The 15277-nt window shown below is 43.3% G+C and overlaps 3 pseudogenes; 2 read left to right on the top strand and 1 right to left on the bottom strand.

The window, feature by feature from the left end:
- Nucleotides 1-3244: 3244 nt before the first annotated feature.
- On the top strand, nucleotides 3245-3312 carry LOC112621920 (annotated as a pseudogene).
- Nucleotides 3313-3740: 428 nt separating this feature from the next.
- On the top strand, nucleotides 3741-3784 carry LOC112621921 (annotated as a pseudogene).
- Nucleotides 3785-12159: 8375 nt separating this feature from the next.
- On the bottom strand, nucleotides 12160-12277 carry LOC112621948 (annotated as a pseudogene).
- Between the last annotated feature and the right edge of the window lie 3000 nt (nucleotides 12278-15277).

The raw sequence follows: 15277 nt of genomic DNA, 5'->3' as shown, positions 1-15277 counted from the left end.
CAAACACAAAGATACGCACCCCTTCCTACTTCCCCCACCAAACCTCAAAAACAAGCATATTGAATCTTTATAGAAACCATGTGACAGATACTTAGTTGTCTGTTAGTTGTCTGTCCCAACACCCATTCTGTTTCTTTCTTTTTTTTTTTTTTTTTTTTGAGACAAGGTCTCACTCTGTGGCCCAGGCTGCTGGAGTGCAGTGGCACAATCTTGACTCACTGCAATATCCACCTCCCAAGTTCAAGCAATTCTTCTGACTCAGCCTCCTGAGTAGCTGGGACTACAAACGTGCACCACTATGCCTGGCTAACTTTTGTATTTTTAGTAGAGATGGGGTTTTGCCATCTCTACTAAAGGCTGGTCTCAAACTCCTGGCCTTAAGTAATCCGCCTGCCTTGGCCTCCCAAAATGCTGGGATTACAGGCCTCAGCCACCATGCCCGGCCCATTCTGATTTTTTAGTAATAGAATACTTGATCATTAGTTGGGCACAGGTCTTCTGTAAGAAAGATTACATTTCCTGGCTTCTCTTGCAGCTAGGTAAGGCCATGTGACTACCTTCTGGAAAAGGAGATGTAAAATTATTTACCAATAACTTTAAGCAATGAAGAAAATAGGGTTAATTTATAGGAAATTAGGACTGTAGAAACTACAAACTTGTAGCTTCTGGGGAAAGTTATATAGATGTGAGTTCCAATAACTTGAGAAAACATTGCTTTTTCCTCCTTGTGTATTCAGTAATAATGATGCTGCCACAATTACTGCTGTTTGCACATTTAGTGATGAAAACTTTGGTGACAGCCTCAACTATGCTGACTGTCCTTTGATTTGAGGCCAAAGCCACTTTGGCAGTGCAAGGTATCATTTCATAGCTTGCACAGGAATTACTAGGACATTCAATTGTCAGCTGGGGCTTGACCCAGGTTTTGTGAAGCTAAGAGTTTATACAATTTTGGAAACTCTTAAAAATAAAAAGACTGGATGGAGGAAGTCATAGGGAGTTATTGTTTAATGGGTGCAGAGTTTCAGTTACAGAAGATGAAAAAGTTCTGGAGACGGATGGCAGTGATGGTTGCAAAACAGTGAGAATGTACTTCATACCACTGAACTGCATACCTAAAATGGTTAAAACGGTACATTTTATGTTGTATATATTTCACCACAGTGAAAAGATGCTAGAACTTAACAAATAAAATTAAAACACCCACGAAAGTATGATACAAAATTGCTAGAGGTCCTCCTAGGGCCTCATAAGGCCCATATGAATTAGAGGCCCTGAAGCTTTAAGTTTTATTATCTTTGTGGTAAGTCTGTCCCATTTAAATCTATGTCACTATTTAAAACACTTTATTATTACATAAGCAGTGCAAAGCTTTGTAGAATATTGGAAAATACAGCAAGGTTTCTGTTGTTGTTGTTTTGAGATGGAGTCTTGCTCTGTCATCCAGGCTGGAGTGCAATGGAGCGATCTTGGCTCATTGCAACCTCCGCCTCCCAGGTTCAAGTGATTCTCCTGCCTCAACCTCCAGAGTAGCTGGGATTGCAGGCACCCACCCACATGCCTGGCTAATTTTTGTATTTTTAGTAGAGACGGGGTTTCACCATGTTGGTCAGGCTGGTCTTGAACTCCTGACCTCAAGAAATCCATGCACGTTGTCCTCCCAAAGTGCTGGGATTACAGGCGTGAGCCACCATGGCCAGCAATACAGCAAGTTTTTAATAAAACTCAGCATAGTCCTGCCTCCTGGAGAACATCACTATAACTGTGTGTGTGTGTGTGTGTGTGTGTGTATAAAACCAACATGAGATCATACTTTAAATATTGTTTTATAACTTTTTAATAACCTGGTTCATTTAGTTGACACTCTTTTTAACAACCTGATTCATTTAGTTGATACTCTCTGCCTTTGTTTTTCCCTATATTTTCATCTTACCTAATTTTCAAGCCACATTATCCTTTTTCCAATTAACCAAAATTATTACTACAGTTGGCTTATCCAAATCAGTACCCAATCCAGGACCAAGCATGTTCCCTTAGCTTATTTAATTTAGTATATTCCCCTTTTTAGGACACTTATTAGTGAGAGCAGTTGAGTGAGTTGTCCCACACCATGTCCTACCTCCTAGGTTTGTCTGGTTGCTTCCATGGGGTGATGTTTAGTTTGATTCTCTAGCTACTTATTTCCTGTGAAATAGAAGCTCTATCTAAAGGGTTACGGGATTCAAGGTAAACACTTTTTTAAAAAATTAAAATAGTCACTATTTCTTAGTAAAGCTCTATCACAGGATCTCTGTAAGATGCTACTCTCCTCTCCCAAAGCATGCCAGGAGGAAAGTACACATGACAACTGCATATCAAAAGAATAATGATCCCAGGAAGTAGAAGAAAATATTTGACAAGACTCTTCTCTGTACTCTCAAGGAAATTAAATATAATATGGACCCTCTGAACAAAAATGTAGAGATACCAAAATAAGATGAAATTAAGACCAAAAGAGGTAAGTGAAGAAACAAGAAAAACCAGGCTGGGTGCTGTGGCTCATGCCTGTAATCCCGGCACTTTGGGAGGCCGAGGTGGGTGGATCACCTGAGGTTGGGAGTTCAAGACCAGCCTGACCAACATGGAGAAACCCTGTCTCTACTAAAAATACAAAATTAGCTGGGAGTGGTGGCACATAGGTGTAATCCCAGCTACTCGGGAGGCTGAGGCAGGAGAATCACTTGAACCCAGGAGGCGGAGGTTGCGGTGAGCCAAGATCACGCCATTGCGCTCCAGCCTGGGCAACAAGACCAAAACTCCGTCTCAAAAAATATAAATAAATAAATAAAACTAAAAAAAAAAGAAAAGAAAAAAAGAAACAAGAAAAACTCACTAAAGATCTGGAAGTCATATTAGAAGCCATAAGAAGTAGAGCTGGCATGACAGAAAACTGAGTCAGCGACTTGGATGACAGGTTTGAGAATATGACACAGTAAAGCTGGGGAGAGAGATGAACTGACTAGGGAGAAATGAGAGACATAGAAAATAGGTATGTTGATCCAACATGCAGATTGAGTCCTAGGGAATAAATGAAATTCAAAAAAGTAATAAAAAACATAAAAAGAAACAGTCATTTCTGAAACAAACAAACAAAAGTCCTGATTTAGCAAAAGAACTGAATTTACTATATTGCAGGTAAAGTGAGCAAAGAAGCCACTGGCTCTTATGAAGTTCCTAAATCTTAGGGATAAAGAATGCATTAACTAAGTGTTACCGCTCTTTTAGAATTTGTCTAGCAGGGCTGGTTATGGTGGCTTACACCTGTAATCCGAGTACTTTGGGAGACTGAGGCGGGCAGATCACTTGAGACCAGTTTGAGAGCAGCCTGGCCGGCCAACATGACAAAATCCTATCTCTACAAACAATACAAAAATTAGCCAGGTGTGGTGGCAGGCACCTGCAGTCCCAGCTACTCAGGAGATTGAGGCAGGAGAATTGCTTGAACCCGGGAAATGGAGGCGGGAGGATCATGAGGTTAGAAGTTCAAGACCAGCCTGGCCAACATGGTGAAACCCCGTCTCTACTAAATATACTGAAAATTAGCTGGGTGTGGTGGCGCACGCCTGTAATCCCAGCTACTCGGGAGGCTGAGGCAAGAGAATCACTTGAACGCGGGAGGTGGAGGTTGCAGTGAGCCGAGATCACGCCATTGCACTCCAGCTTGGGTGACAGGGCAAGATTCTGTCTCAAAAAAAAAAAAGAGAATTTCTCTAGCAGGTTTTCTGGTTTCCACTGGAAAACCCCATATTAAAAACAAACAAACAAACAAACAAACAAAAAATTATGCTTCAAACATCCAGAAAGAAGACGCAGACAGTCTACCCAGGGGATAAAAGGAGACTGGCCTCAGACCTCTTTCCAGCAATTTTAGATGGCATAGGACAATGAAACAATGGAGAAAGAATGTTGAGAAGAAAAGTATGTGACCCCATGATTCTATAAATGGCTTAAAATTCATTCAAATATAGCAAAAATAATCTCAAAACACTAAGCACACCAAAATAAATCCATAAGCTGGTTCTTTGAAAAAAATTAGTTGGACTACTAAACATTTTACTTTGTAAAAACATGGACATAAAACATGAACTAAGAAAACATTAGGGGAGATATACCTAATGTAAATGATGAGTTAATGGGTACAGCACACCAACATGGCTCATGTATACATATGTAACAAACCTGCACGTTGTGCACATGTACCCTAGAACTTAAAGTATAATTAAAAAAAAAAAAAAAGAAAGAAAACATAAGTACATGCAAATGAAGGGGAGGTACAGGCTTCTGGGTGAAGGTAGTGGCATGAAGCTATACTACTTAAGATGTAGTCCAGGTAATCAAATACCCCAAACTATTGTGACTTAAAATAGAATTTTGATTTTCTCTTACATAATAGTTCAAAGGTCAGCAATCCAGAGTGGATACAGTATCTCTGCCCTTCTCAACATGTGGCTTTCAGCTCTGGGTCCTAAGGTGGCTGCTCCAGCTCCTGCCATTATGTCTGCATCCTGGCCAGTGAGAAGTGGGAAAAGAAAGGGGAGTTTACACTCATTCCTTTTAAGGCTATGACCTGAAAATGGCATAATCACTTTTGCTCACATCCCATTGGTCGGAATTCAGACACAGAGCCACACCCAGATACAAGGGAAGCTGGGAAATGTAGCTTTTCACTGGGTGGCCGTGAGCCCACCTAGAACTGGAGAATTATTTATTATTTAAGGATGCGGGATATTGATGGACAATTAGCAACCCGTGCAAAGAAGCTATGTCACAGAGTGACTACCCTTGCCATACACATTAAGTATATAGTTTATTTAAAAAACAAAAGATTAACTATTGATAACCTAACAAAGAAAGAGATTAAGTCGGGTGGCCAAAGGGTAGAAAAGACGTAAAATCTGGAGCTAGCCTGATAATAGAGAAAGAATGCTAATTAATAAAATTGTCGTGTTCTCACAAGTTACTCCCTCCTCCTCCCCAAATTGGAGAAGAGCAGTCTAAGGGAGTCAGTAATCAGCTCAGGAAAACAATTCAAGAAAACCCTTCAAGAGTAGAAGAAAACAATTCAAGAAAAACCCTCAGAAATCCCCTATCAGTCACAGCACTGTCTCATTAGAGACAGAAGAGCCCAGCTGGGTTCACCATTGTTCAGTTCTTCAGGCCGATTTGATGGAAGGATTACCTCATGAGAATAGGATACACCTCCAAATAGAAAAGAGGGCTTTTAAAAATTTTTCAGGAGACAATTCAGCCTTAAAAAAGGGTATAATCACTTTTTTGGGCCCGGCGCAATGGCTCACACCTGTAATCCCAATACCTTCAGAGGCCGAGGTGGGAGAACTGTTTGAGCCCAGGAGTTTGAGATCAGCCTGGGCAACGTAGTGAGACCTCGTCTCTACTAAAAATTAAATAAATAAATAAATAAATAAATAAATAAATAAATAAATAAAATTGGCCAGGTGCAGTGGCATGCGCCTGTAGCCCCAGCTAACTGACAGGCTGAGGCAAAAGGATCGCTTGAGCTGGGAGAGCAAGGCTGCAGTGAGCCATTACATGATCATACCATCGCACTCCCACCTAGGCCACAGAGATCCTGGAAAGAGAGAAAGAAAAGAAAAGAAAAGAGAAAAGAAAAGGAGAGAAAGGAAGGAAGGAGAAAGAGAAAGAGAGAGAAAGCAAGGAGGAAGGAAGGAGGGAAGGAAGGAAGGAAGAAGGGAAGGGAAGGAAGGAAAGGAAGGAAGGAAGAAAAAGGAAGGAAGAAAGGAAATCCTGCCATAGGCAACAGCATGCACGGACCTGGTGAAATAAACCAGACACAAAAAGACAAATACCGTATGATGTCACTTATACATGAAATCAAAAATATTTGGCTGGGCAGGGTGGCTCACATCGGTAATCCCAGTACTTTGGGAGGCCAAGGCGGGAGGATCATTTGAACCCAGGAGTTCAAGACTAGCCTGGGCAACATAGTGAGACCCCCATCTCTAAAAATAAAATATAGTAATAATAAAAATTAGCAGGGCTTGTGTTCCCAGGCTGAGGTGGGAGGATTGCTTGAAGCCAGGAGATTGAGGCTGCAGTGAGCCATGATCGTGCCACACTGTACTCCAGCCTGGGCGACAGAGAGAGACCCTGTCTCAAAGAAAAGAAATTAGTCAAACTTATAGAAGCAGAGTGTAGAACAGTGATTGCCACGGGCTGGGTGGAGAGGTGAAGATGAGGAGATGATGGTCAAAGAATACAAAGTTTCAGTTGTAGGATAGATGAATCTAGAGATTTACTATGAGGCATCATGCCTACCACTAACAATGCTGTACTATATAGTTAAAATTTCCCAAGAAGGTAGATCTTATATTTGATGTTCTACACACACACACACACACACACACACACACACACACACAAAATAATAATAATAATAATAATAGGGCAGGAGGAAAATTCAGGAGGTGATGGGTATGTCTATGGCCTTGAAGGTAGTAGGGTTGGCTTCACAGGCGTATATTTATCCCCACATTCATCAAGTTGTATACATTAAATATATACAGCTTTTTACATCTCAATCATACCTCAATAAAATGGTTAAAAAAGAAAACTTTTAGGGGAGAGGATACCCCATGTCCTCTAACAAAGGCTATAGACAGGCCCCTGAGTCCTCATCACCCCAGGACCTTCAGCCTATGGAAGAGTGAAGGTCAATAATACAACCTGCAGCCTTCCAACTCCGTTGTAGCCCTTTGCATTTCCCAGAGTTCCACGAGGAGCTGCCTTACTGCCTGCTGTGTGGCAGCAAGCAGCGAAGGAGACAGAGGTGAGCCCACCAGGCTCTGGGATCGCAGTATGCCCAGGGATGAAGGATGAGGCAGATCAGAGAGCTTCTCAAAGACAGAGGGCTTGCTCAGTAGGGATGGTGGCGGATGAGGGAGTCAGCCAGTGTGGTTAGGAGACTGGTTACCTGAGCAAATAAGCAAACACATTGAGGATAATGGTAGCCAGGTTTCTCACTGTGGGAGAAGGTCCTTGTAAGCATGGCAAGCTTGGGAAGGCTAGAAAGAACCCTGAGGTGGTAGACTGAAATTGGAGATACCAGAATGAACTCAGTTTAAAATACATAAATAGAGAGAGAGAGAGAGAGAGAGAGAGAGAGAGAGAGAGAGAAAGAGATGGAGATATATAGTTACAGGTGCATGAGTATATAAAAATGTCTGTGCATATATGGCTGTGTGTGTGTGTTTTTCTAAATCTGTCCATTGAGAGGGCCTAGAAGCAGTGACACAACAGTAAGAAGAAGCACACTAAGTGTGTAGATTGGTTTCCAAATACCATCTTCCACTCTAAAGAACCAGGATTTCTTGGAGAAATGGCTGATTCCAAGATTGAGGCGGGAAAAGTACAAGATAAGAGTGGAGCCTCTTGTTTGCCAGAAAGGAAGGAAGTGCTCAAAGAATGATGGTGGACAAGTCAAAAGAATGCAGAAGACAGCCTGGAGGTGCTCCCACAGCCAAATTTGGGACTGTTTGAATGTCAAAGCAGATAATGACCGTACTAAGTTACAAACTCTTGAATAAAATTGAAACCTATGAGTCATACTGATGAGAGAGAGAGAAAGAGAGAGAGAGAAAGAGAGAGAGGAACCTCTCCAAAGAACCAATGTGTCAGTATGTTTAGCTCCCCGTTCTTTGCTCTCCATTTTAAAGTTTAACTTCCTCGTTCTTTATGTCTCCTTGCCCTAGTTTCAGTAAACAACCCCCTCCTAGCCTCTATCACCTGCTCTGTTCTTAGTCACCTGCTCTGTTCCTAGTCACCTGCTTTGTCCTTAATCATCATTAGTCACCTGCTCTGCAACCATCCCTCTTGCCAAAACTACTAACCTTGCCACTCCGGCTTATACCCTTGCTCTCTTTAAAATAGCCAGTCGGAATTAGCTTAGACTGTGCCATCCAACCCCAGTCAATAGGGAAAAGACACAGCAGTAGTGACTAGCTGTGTTAAGAATAAGACCCCCTACCCCTCCCTCATCCAGTGTGCTCTCACCATTGCTCCATCCGTGAGATGTACCCTTCTATAGAAGTAAATTGCCTTGCTGAGAAAACTTTTGCCTCAGTGCTATTTTTACTTGGCGGCAGCGAGCATTTACTTCCAACATTTGTTTCTCTGTATGGAATACAGTTGGCCCTTGAACAACATGGGTCTGAACTTTGAGGGTCCACTTACACCTGGATTTTAAAAATACGCACAGTTTACCCTCTGTATGGGTGGGCTCCACATCCAGAACTAAACACATTGTGTGAAACATGGTATTGGCTGGATGTGAAGCATGGTATTGGCTGGATGTGAAGCCCACCTAGATGGAGGGCTCACATTTCCTATCAGTTGGTTCCACTGGGACTTAGGAATGTGAGGATTTGGTATCTGGGGGGGAACCAAGCCCCATGTGAATACTGAGGGACAACTGTGTTTCTTTCTTCTCTTGCTCCTTCAAGATGTCCTCTTTTTGCTTTGTTTTCAGCAGTATGAACTTAAAATGTGTAGGTAGTGTATCGTGTGTGTGTGTGCACTCATGTTAGTATATCCTGCTTTCTGCTCTCTGAGCCTCTTGGATCTGAGATTTGATGGCTGTCATTAATTCTGAGAAATTCTTGGCCATTATTTCCTCAAATATTTCTTCTATCCCATTTCTTCCCTCCTCCTGGGATTCCAGCTATGTATGTATGTTTCAAGCTCATGTTTTAATATTGATTTTAACATCTAAATAAAATGGTAGCAAATAGAATCTATCTTGTAGTAAAAGAATAATAAAACTTTACTAAGGCCGGGCATCGTGGCTCACTCCTGTAATCCCAGCACTTGGGGAGGCTGAGGTGAACAGATCACCTGAGGTCAGGTGTTTGAGACCAGCCCAGCCAACATGGTGAAACCCCATCTCTACTAAAAATACAAAATTGCCGAGTGTGGTGGTGCATGCCTGTAATCCCAGCTACTTGGGAGGCTGAGGCAGGAGAATGGTTTGAACCCTGGTGGCAGAGGTTGCAGTGAGCTGAGATCGTGCCACTGCACTGCAGCCTGGGTGACAGAGAAAAACTCCATCTCAAAAAAGAAAAAAAAAAAATCCAAAAAAAAAAACCACAAAATAAAACAAACAAACAAAAAAACCTTACTAAATGTGAGTATTAAAGAAAGCAAGAATAATTGAATATTGCAAACTATATAACTACAATTCACATGGTAATTAGTCAAGAGGAAAATATCCTATGATGTACCACTGTACTCCAGCCTGGGCAACAGAGAGAGACCCCATCTCAAAAAGAAAAAGGAAAACAAAAGTATAAAGAAAGCTTGAAAGTAAAAGAATGAAAGAGAAGTATACTATATAAGTACTAACAAAAGAAAGCTGGTGACCTATATTAATGTTAGTCAAATGGACTTTAAACCAAAAACCGCTGCTAAAAGGAAAAAGAACCACTGTGGAATGATAAAAAGTTCAATTCACCAGGAACATAAAAAAAAAAAAAAAAAACCTCAAACGTATAATAGTCTCAATCTATATAAAGCAAAATTGACAGAACTGCATATGAACAAAGTAATAATCACAGAAGGTGATTTTAATGCCTTTCTGTAATTGATACAGTATGCAGACCAGATCAGTAAGGATATAGAATATTTAAACATGATTAACAAACTTGATTTAATAGACCACAGGCAGAGAACACTACACCCAACAATTGCAGAATATGCTTTAATTTTAAGTACATAGGGAAATTTACAAGTAAAAAATGGCCAGATTATGAGCAATAAAGCAAGTTTCAGCAAATTTCCATCACTGAATTGCATGTAGCAATATTCAAATCTAGATCGCAATGCACTTAAGCTATAAACCAAACAAAAAATCACTAGGCTGTGGGATTCAGTGAGATTCAGACATCAAAGTGATTGTAAATCAGGAGGGTGCAAGCATTCCTGAAAATCTTCAGGAATGACAGGAGTAGCCTAGGGGCTTGAGTCACTTTATTTAGATAATAAAAGAAACAGTGACCTTAGAAGGTTACTGAACTTGACACCCTCAGATTACACAAGAACAAATGAATCGTTAAATAAAAAGCAGTTGAAGTGCTTGTTTCAATGAGGTGGGTTGTTTTTGGCGGGGGCAGTGGCAGGGATGGACAGACAGGCCCCAAAATTACTTAGTTCTGTGTTATTGGAAGCTTTATGAACAGTATTTTTGTAATACCTATTTAAAAATTTTTATTAAAATTCATTTAAATGTTCATTGAGTTTAATTCAGTTGGTGCCTTGTTAAATGTAAGAGACAAAGAGTTAGAGATGACTATGAGGACTTGAACCTGGCTGCCCTGGAATATTGTGGTGATAAGGACAGAAACCAGGACTTCAGGAGCAAGAGCCCTCAGGAGAAGACAATAAGTTAGCTGATACAGGATGTTCCCCTGTTCTCTGACATGACCATGGTAGGGAACCCTCAGGGCTCAGCCGGCTGGAGGAGGGGCTGTATAATGAGGGGCATTGGCCAGGCATGGTGGCTCACACCTGTAATCCCAACACTTTGGGAGGCTGAGGCGGGTGGATCACTTGAGGTCAGGAGTTCGAGACCAGCCTGCACAACACAGCAAAACCACATCTCTACCAAAACCACAAAAATTAGCCAAGCGTGGTGGCGCACTCCTGTGGTCCCAGCTACTTGGGAGGCTGAGGCAGAAGAATTGCTTGACCTCAGGAGGAAGAAGTTGCAGTGAGCCAAAATCAGGCCACTGCACTCTAGCCTGGGCAACAGAGTGAGACTCTGTCTCTAAATAAATAAAATAAAACAAATAAAAATGAGGGAGCTTTGGAACCTGATTCTATGGACAGAACAGGAATCTAGGCAGGAACCCTCCCCCTGACAGACAGCCCAGAAGAGATTGAAGATTATAGGACCTAGTTAGAGTCAGGGTGGCATGGGCTAAGGAGGGGCAGGAGAGACTCTGAGGCATGGGTGATGGCATGGCTGGGATTGAACCAGGGAGCAGGAGAGGCTGCCCAGGACTCTCTGCCCTGAGAACTGAGAAGAAGATGTGGGAGGAGCAGAGCAGAAGAGGCTAGAGAAGCAGCCCAGTGTGGGGTGGGGGTGAGGGGAGGCAGAGATGATATAGGAGCTGTCTAAGTGCCACCAAAGTCAACAGAGAAGTACTGGGGAGGTCAACACTCCTCCAGTGTTGTGGTTCTCAACCCTGTCAGACCCAAGTCCTCTTTTTATGACAAGTATTTTGTCACACTCTTTCACCAGCCTGAAATAAAATTCATAATGATTGTAACCTATCTATACAAATAAATTTTTAAAATTTATATCCTGTCCCAACTGTAATATACAAGGAAAATATATAATAATGCATGTCAATATGTAAATGCTTCCGCACGACTTCATTCGAAGCCCTGAAATAGAATCAGAAACTTGTACCCAGAATGCATTAGTTACAAAAATAGACCCATAAAGGTGTGTTGAATGTACTACTCCAAAACAGTAAAGATCCACTACAGATTGGTAAGTGGGGCTCAAAATAGTCCAGGTGGGGCGGCGTTATTGTGAATCAATGAAATGATGGGGTTAGTCCGCTCCTCCAGGGGCCTGGGAGAGGCAGAGCCAAACCGGTGGGGCGGTAACTGCGGCCACATCTTAGCTTCTGAGATCAGACCAGGTCGGGCGCGTTCAGGGTGGTATGGCTGTAGACACCGGCAGTGGCGCCTGGTGCTGCAGGGGCAGACCCCCACCCTCCCGGGCTGTAGTGGGGGCGCAGGCGGGCGGAAAAGAGTGAGCAGAATCAGGGGGCTGTTGGAAAGCACGGCGACAAAAGGGGGACAGAGGGAGGAGCGGGAAGCCAAAAGCCTACAGGACCTGGTATTCCCAGGCGGTCTCCTATCCACGTGTTAACCAGGCCGGACCCTTCTTAGCTTTTGATATCAGACCAGATCGGGCACGTTCAGGGTGATATGGCAGTGGCGCCTGGTGCTGCAGTGACGGACCCCCACCAGGAGGTCCCGGGCTGCGGCGAGAGAAAAGGGGGAGCAGAGTCAGGGGGCGGTTGAAAAGCGCGGTGACAAAAGGGGGAAAGAGGGAGGGAATGGGAAGCCTAAGGCCTGCAGCACCCGGTATTCCCAGGTGATCTCCCATCCAAGTACTAACCAGGCCCGAACCTGCTTAGCTTCCGAGATCAGATCAGATCAGGCGCGTTCAGGGTGCCTAGATACTGGCGATGGCGCCCGGCTGCCCCAAGAACCCGGCCCAGCCAGGCCCGCCGGGTTGTCCCCTCTGCTCACATGGCCAGGTGAAGAAATTGAGGTCCTGAGGCTGGCTGGGATTGACGGGACCAGGGGCAATGATTCCAGAAGTCTCCGGTTACTTGGCACCCATTTCCTTGGCTTGATCTGGGGAGACCTGAAGGGAGAATTCTGGGCCCAGGGCAGCGGCCTGCAGGAGTGGCCTGTCTTTTCCTGCTGGCTTTGCCCTTCCCTCCAAGCCCCACTCAGAGTGAATCCCAACTAAAACCAGGGTTGTGTAGGGGATCTGAACCCCACTTATTACATAGGTTTTACTGTCCTAGGAGCAACTTTGTAATGATTTTCCAAACTGTGAACAACTTTTGGTTAAACACCAAACAAACAAACAAAACACACACACACACAAACCCCAAAGTACCATCTTCCCTTGATTTACATGATGGTTACATTCCTGGACAATTCCGTGTATATTAAAATTGGGCGAGTGGGTTGGGGGAGTTAGGGTCTAGACTCAAGTAGTTGTAAACAGGTTCTTCACCTGCCAGAAGGGTCAGAGTGGCATAAGAAGATCATTATTTATTCTCTGCAGGGCTTGCCCTCAACTGCTAGAATGCTGTTAACGCCCTCCAGCCATGGTGACTCCCCAAACACCCCATCATTTAAGAAATTCCAAACACCTCCTATAGTGAGGTTCTGCCTACTAAGACTCATTGGCCTAGAATCCTTTTTCTTTTTTTGAGACAGGGTCTTGTTCTATTGCCCAGGAGGCTGGTTTTAAACTCCTGACCTCGAGTGATCTCCTGCCTCAGCCTCCCAGAGTGCTAGGATTATAGGCGTGAGCCACTGCACCGGGCCTGACTTAGAATATTAGACCTGAAAAAAGTTAATAATCTTGTTACACATCTCAGTCCAGACAAAAAAACTGTGTTGACAGAGATACTAGAGAACTAGAGAAAGTTGATACAAAAACATCTAAAAGGACATAGAGATTATGCGACAGATTAGAAAAATGAGACACGGAAGGGTGGTGGGCAGTTTCAAAACACAATGGACAAAAAGGTGTATAGAAGTTCCACAGAAGCAGCTGGGCACAGTGGCTCATGCTTGTAATTCCAGCATCTTGGGAGGCTGGGGCAGGAGGATCACCTTGAGCCCAGGAGTTCGAGACCAGCTTGTGCAACATAGGGAGACCTCACCTCTACAAATAATAATATTTTAAAAAGTTATCCAGGCATGGTGGCGCACCTGCAGTCCCAGCTACACAGGAGGGTGAGGTGGGAGAAAAGTTTCAGCCCAGGCGTTCACGACTGTGGTGAGCCATGATTGTGCCACTGTAGTCCACCCTGGGTGATAGAGTGAGACTTTGTCAAAAAAAAAAAAAAGAAAAGAAAAGAAAAGAAAAGAAAAAGAAAAGGAAGGAAAGGAGGGAGGGAGGGAGGGAGGGAGGGAGGGAAATTCCACACAAGCATTTGCACTTCCTTGGGAATATATCTTAAAACCTGAAAAATATTATTTTGCACAATGTGTAGTATAGGTATGGAATTTATTCTACTGGAGGAAAAGGAAATAAACAAAATAAGACATGGCTGGGCACAGTGGCTCACACCTCTAATGTCAACACTTTGGGAGGCCGAGGCGGACAGATCACTTGAGGCCAGGTGTTCAAGACCAGCTTGGCCAACATGATGAAACCCTGTCTCTGCAAAAAAAACTACAAAAATTAGCCAGGCATGGTGGCTCACACCTGTAATCGCAGCACTGGGATGACTGAGGCATAAGAATCACTTGAACCTGGGAAGGGGAGGCTGCAGTGAGGCGAGATCACATCACTGCACTCCAGCCTGGGCAACAGAGCAAGACTCCGTCTCAAAGAAAAAAAATTAAAATTAAAATTAAAAATGTTCAGGTGGACTTAGGCAGTGGTGTAATCTATACTTCTCTTTGTGGTGACCATGAAGATGCCATATTCAGACCTCCGGCTGCAGGGAGGCCCCATTCTGAGGAGATGCAGATTCCTCTAATGTGCACTGGATTTAAGGGTTCCCTGCCAGTCTGCTGAAACTTTCTTGGAACTGTGCTGCAGCCTGAGACTCTCCTACCCAGTCCTCCTTGATTTCCCATTGGTCAAATCCAACCAAAGCTGGACAGCATGGCCCTCCCTTGACACAGTCTATAGAGGTTCCCAGCCTCTGGGGCAGAGAGCAGGATGGTGGAGGGTGGAGAGTGGCTTGACCTGGCCTGGGGTGGGATGGGGGCAGGAGCTTAGAGAGGACACCCAGCATATTACCAAAGACTTGGTTTGGCCTGCAAGGACAGTAACATCTTTTTCTTTAAAGGTTAGACATAGTGAATAGAGTTACTTAAGCCCTTGTTGATTGGGTTCTCATTGTTTGCAGCTAAACATGAGACTGGTATAGACCTTAAAGCAAGAAGCCAACTTGCTATGAAGATAATGTGAGTACACAAAGATCAAGGGACCTAGGAAGAAAGGAGTCCAGAAAAGATCTGAGCAAAGCAAATTTCAGTCTTTAGTGAAGAAGGCTGGAAGTTCAGCCTTCAGAACTCCATGCGTGATATTCACAATTGAGTGACTATATTTATGCCTAAATTAACTGCCTTGCAAAATATATTTAGTCTTTATTTCAGTTTGTGAGTTTAGTCACTCTCCACAAACCCTTTTCCTGTGCTTATAACCTCCCAAATATTGTTATATATAGATGCATGGACTGGGTGGACTGAATTCTTATGCTCAGAGAGGAAAAATACTTGTGATCAGTACCCCTTATAGAATTGTCCTATCAAAGTTTACTTACATTATCTTGGGTTATATGTTACACATGGACTAAAGGCCATGTGCTGGGTTTTTTCTTTCTTTCTTTCTTTCCTTCTTTTTCTTTCTTTCTTTCCTTCCTTCTTTTTCTTTCTTTCTTTCTTTCCCTCCTCCCTCCCTCCCTCCCTCCCTCCCTCCCTCTCT

Source organism: Theropithecus gelada, chromosome 3, assembly GCF_003255815.1.
Source record: "Theropithecus gelada isolate Dixy chromosome 3, Tgel_1.0, whole genome shotgun sequence".
NCBI lineage: Eukaryota > Metazoa > Chordata > Mammalia > Primates > Cercopithecidae > Theropithecus > Theropithecus gelada.
This window is presented reverse-complemented; position numbering and strand designations above follow the sequence as displayed.